This window comes from Sceloporus undulatus, chromosome 3, assembly GCF_019175285.1.
Source record: "Sceloporus undulatus isolate JIND9_A2432 ecotype Alabama chromosome 3, SceUnd_v1.1, whole genome shotgun sequence".
In the NCBI taxonomy this organism is placed as follows: domain Eukaryota; kingdom Metazoa; phylum Chordata; class Lepidosauria; order Squamata; family Phrynosomatidae; genus Sceloporus; species Sceloporus undulatus.
In genome coordinates, this window is record NC_056524.1 from 86,682,913 (window position 1) to 86,688,249 (window position 5,337).

The following is a 5,337-nucleotide window of genomic DNA, read 5'->3' on the forward strand; positions in this document are numbered from 1 at the left end:
GCCTGCCCTGGGAAAGTAATTCCCCCAATTGTGCACCTTGATACACCTTGTGCATCATAATGAGGATCCCTGATGATGATGATGATGATGATGATGATGATGATGATGATGATGATGATGATGATGATGATGATGATTTCCCCCTGAGCATCGTCTCCAGCTGCTTTCAGCTGATTGCCTCTTTTGGTGATGCCCTCATTATGACGTCAGGGTAGAGGAGGGACCAATGGGGGGAGGCGCTCCAGCCGCAGCAGAAAGAGATTGGCTGGGAAGGGGGAAGACATGGTGGTTCCATAGTGTAGTGGTTATCACGTCTGCTTTACACGCAGAAGGTCCTGGGTTCGAGCCCCAGTGGAACCATGCATGACCTGTGTGCCTTTTTAATCCCTGGGGATTTTCTAATTGCATTGCATTCCATTCCCCACTCTACAAAGGCACCCTGCAAGACTGCACCCAGACTGCAGAGATAATACGGTTTGAGAGCGCTTTAAGTGCCGCAGTTTGGAGGAACCCACCCAGGGAAAGAAAATGCCTGCCTTCCCCTCTCATTCCCTGTTTAATCACGTTACAGGAGACACGTGTTAAAAGACCCCCTCCACAAAACTGGGGGAGTTTTGAAATGGCTGACATGGAGCACAGTTTTGGCAGGGAATGGCTGGCTTTTAGGTTGCCCTAAGAGGCTGCATGGCTTTGGTTGCACCAATCTTCTGGAAATCCACACATATTGGTGGCTTTTATTTTTATTTTTCCTCCCCTTAACTGTTTTCAGCCAAATGATCTAACTGGTTAAAGTAAATAAATAAGGATAAATTACGTGCAGCAGCAGCAGCTACTGCTAAAATAGATTCAGTCCTGGTTTTGTGATCTCGTAGTCGTGCATTTCTGTGCATTTTGTGATCTAGTGGTGCATTTTTGGTGTATTTTGTAACTACTAATAATGTATTTTAATGTTTTTTATGACATCCTAGTGGTGCATTTATGTATTTGTTTTTGTAATCTCCTAGTGGTGCATTTTGGGGTATTTTGTAATTCATTTGTGCATTTTGAGGTATCTTGTGATCTTCTAGTAGTTCGTTTTGGTGTATTTTGTGAACGCCTAGGGTGCATCTGCACTGTAGAAACAATGCAGTTTGACACCACTTTAACTGTCATGGCTCCATCCTACAGAATCCTGGGCTCTGTAGTTTTCTGAAGCACCAGCGTGCTTTGGCAGGGAAAGCTACAAACAAAACATATAAAACTACAAATCCCAGGATTCCATATAATGGAGCTACAGCAGATGCACTCTTAATGGTGCATTTTTGGTGCATTTTGTGAACTCATAATCATAAGCTGTCTTTTAGGGCAGTGAGATCTGGAAGGGAGCTTCAAACCCTGTAAATAAAAAACAAACTGGTAAATAAATGAGGCACAAGAAGACGCCTGGCAGGCAGGTGATGCTGTCAATCCCTCTGGGCAATATTTTATATTTATAAGACTCCAACCTTACCAAAGCTGGGTGCTTATTGGGAATGGCTGGGGGGGGCACTCTGCACATGCTCAGAGGCACAACTGACCACTAGTGTTGCATGTATTTCAGAGGGTGCGGATGGAAGGGGTCCCGGTCCTGGAGTCAGTGGCTCCTGCTTAAAGGGACAAAATCTCTTTTGACCTCAAATAGGCCAAATAATTATAAAAATAAATAATAATTTGCTTTTCTATCATCTCTGGCAAAGGAATGCCATCAGAAGAGGAGGATGGAGGCAGAAGGCTAGAGTCATGTCTGTGCCTGGTGGGCTGGAAGGCATTGCCTGGGATAATACTGTGAACAGCTGTCCAGGTGGAATAGTGACTAATAATAATAATAATGGTTTATTTATATTTTCCCGCCTCTCCCAAGTGGATCGAGGCGGGATTACAGTCAGTTAAAACAAATACATCAGAGTAAAATACATTTAAAATACATCAATAGAATAATACAATTAGTATAAAACTAAGTCCATCAAGTGGTAATGCATCAATTTGTTCAGTGGTATGATGATGTTATTACAACAGGTCGGGTGGATAAGCTCGCCAGAAGAGATCTGTCTTAAGTGCCCTCTTAAAAGAGTCCAAGGAGGTAATAAGATGGATCTCTTCCGGGAGGTCATTCCATAGTTTTGGAGCGGCCGCTGTGAAAGCTCTTTGAGAGGTCGATATGAGCCTAGTTGGAACATGCTCTAATATGTTCTTCCCTGTTATTCTAAGAGTGTGGGGCAGATTGTGTAGGGAGAGGCGTTCCCGCAGGTAACCCAGGCCCAAGCCATGTAGGGCTTTAAAGGTAATAACCAACACCTTGTACTGCTCCCGGAAGCTGATTGGGAGCCAGTAAAGAGATTTTAAAATAGGTGTTATATGGTCAAACCTAGATGAACTGGTGACCAACCTGGCAGCCGCATTTTGAACCAATTGCAGTTTCCGAACTTGATACAAAGGTAGTCCCATGTAGAGTGCATTACAGACGAGAGATTACCAGTGCAAGTACCACTGCTTCCAGGTCCTTTTTGTCCAGGTAAGGACGCAGTTGGCATATCAACCGAAGTAATCTAAAATAATCCTGTATTAATAAAGTACAATAACATCCAAAATGCATAAAACTGTGATACCTTTATTGGCCCAAAAGCAAAGTACTGTACAATAACATCCAAAGCAAGTACAGTCGGCCCTCCACATTTGCGGCTTTGTCTTTTGTGGATTTGATTATTCACGATTTTGACTGATATGTTCTCCCTAGAAATTTCTAGGGCCTCCAGTGTGACTCTGTGGTCAACTTCTATCAAAAGCCATACTGAAGGACCTAGAGATCCCTAGAGAGGTCACTTCTCTAGACATTTGTAGTTCCCCCTGCGCAGTTCTATGGTCAACCTTTGGCAGATGTTGACCATAGAATAGCCCTGGAGAACCTAGAGATTTCTAGAAAGTTGTTCTCTCAGGTAAAAGAAAATAGTGATTTTAAAAAAAAATTGTGGTTTTTCCACTTCTATGGGGATCCTGCACCGCTAACACCAGTGAATATGGAAAGTCCACTGTACAATAACATAGCAGAGTGCAATAACATCCCAAATCCACAAAACCATGATACTTTTATAGGCCCAATGGAGGTATCATGGTTTTGTGGATTCTGGATGTTATTGTACTTTGCTATATGGCCCACATGGCCCCTCTGTATATGTTTTCTGGAGGAATTGATACATTTACAGCTTTAGAGTTGAATACTGGCCAATATAGTGATACAGATAGGTTGCTACATAGATGCAAGATATACATATACATACAATCGCACACATGTATATCCCCTATTTGTGAGACCCATGTATGTGAGGGAGTGACATGTCTTGTATAATACTTAGGATGCTATCCGCTGTCACCCAACCAACCCAAACATTGTCCTTTGGGTCCTTGGTATTGCTGGAGTTTTGCTCCAGGATCCCTCCTGGGTGCCAGAATCCAAGGATGCTCAAGTCCCATTCTGTGCAATGGCAAAGTGAAATGGTGGCCCTTATACAGGATGAGCAGATGCCATGACTGCAAAGAAGGACAAAAGCACTGCAAAATGTAGGGCAGTTGAGAAAAATGGGGGACATGACCAAATCAAAATTCAAAACATTCTTATCATAAAATCCTGCTTCTTAGTCATGCTCAAAATGGAGGACATTCTGACGTTCCTCCTGGACAGAAAGCTGAAATGGACGATGTGTCCTGGGAAAGGAGGACACCTTGTCACCCTGCCCCTCTATCAAACAGCAAAATTAAGGTTTGCTTTTTGGAATTTATATCATTTTGGCATATTTTCAAGCCCTGGATGGTTGAATCCTTGGATAAGGAATCTGTGGTTTGTGGAGGATCACCTGTATTGCCTTCTTTCTTTATTTCCATCCCCAAAGCTCAAGCGAAGCTCCCCTGGGCCCAAATCCAAGCATTCTCCTCCAAGGGGCCCTCTGAATGGGAGGACATGGCAGCCGGGAGACCCCTGAGCGGACCTCCTTTTTTTCCTTCCTGGGGCTGCCAAGGAAATCACCATCTCCATCATCATCGTCATCATCATAGTCGCCATTATTACCATCACAATCACTCAATCACTAGCATCATTACATCATCATCATCATCATCATCATCATCATCATCAGGAAAGGAACCCTTCACTGCCTAAATGAAGCTGCTTTCCTATCATGCCTTTGTGCCCTGCTGGGTATTCACTCTTTCATTGAATACACCTCTATTCCTGGAAGGAGGATGGGGGGGAGTCACTAGTTCTACAGACCACACAGATCTTTGTTAATAAGATAATTTATTTTACTTTATTTTTAAATGATCATTCCAGGCAATGCCTTCCAATCCACCAGGGACAGATGTGACTCTAGTCTTCCACCTCCATCCTCCTGATGGCATTTTTTTTGGCAGAGATGATAGAGAAGCACATTATTATTATTATTATTATTATTATTATTATTATTATTATTATTATTATTATTTGGCCTATTCGAGGACAGGGAGCACTTCCTTCCCCACCCCCTGAAATACATGTGACACTGGAGATCAGTTGTGCCTCTGAGCATGTGCAGAGTGCTTCCCCTCTGGAGTCATTCCCAATAAGCACCCAGCTTTGGTAAGGTTGGAGTCCTATAAATATAAAATATTGCCCAGAGGGCTTGGCGGCTACTGGCCTTCATACTTTGGCCACATCAAGAGACGGCATGGCTCATTGGGAAAGACAATAATGCTAGGAAAGGTGAAGGGTAGTGGTTCGAGTATTGCACTATAAGTTTGCAGACCAGGGTTTGATTCCAGTCTTGGAGAGATCTCATACACAGGGTTGCCATGCATTGAGGCTGACTAGCGGGCAGTTAACAACAAACAACTCAGGGCCCCTCAATGGCTGGGGCCCACTGCTGAAAGAAAACGGTATGGCTTGCTTCAGCTTCCCCCATCACTTCCTAAATCTCCTGATGCTGCTGTTATCAGTACCATGGCAGGAATCCTGTATGGCGCAGTTTAGCATGGAACATCTGCCTGTGGAACTACACTACAGCTGGCCATTCAGCAGCCCTGGACTTACTGTTGAGCTGTTGGCCATTGTTTGAGGTCTCTGGCTGTGTCCAGTAGCCAAATGGAGAATGATTGCATCACCTGCTGGAGTCCACTGGGATCTGCCAAAGGTCTCAGTGGTGGATGTAATCATTTCACATCTGGGTACAAGGACATAGCTAGTCACTTCTCTGATGCTCTCCCCCTCCACCAGCCATGGAATAACTTGGGTGAGAGGGGGTCTGCAGCTTTTCAGTGAAATATCTGGGGTGGCTTTGGTTGTGGAGAAAGGAA

General features: G+C 43.9%; 1 non-coding gene across 1 annotated transcript; it reads left to right on the forward strand.

Annotated features, from left to right (window-relative positions):
* The first annotated feature begins 287 nt into the window (after positions 1-287).
* Positions 288-360, forward strand: TRNAV-UAC. The gene has a single exon. It is a non-coding gene; the product is annotated as a tRNA-Val (tRNA).
* The last annotated feature ends 4,977 nt before the right edge of the window (positions 361-5,337 follow it).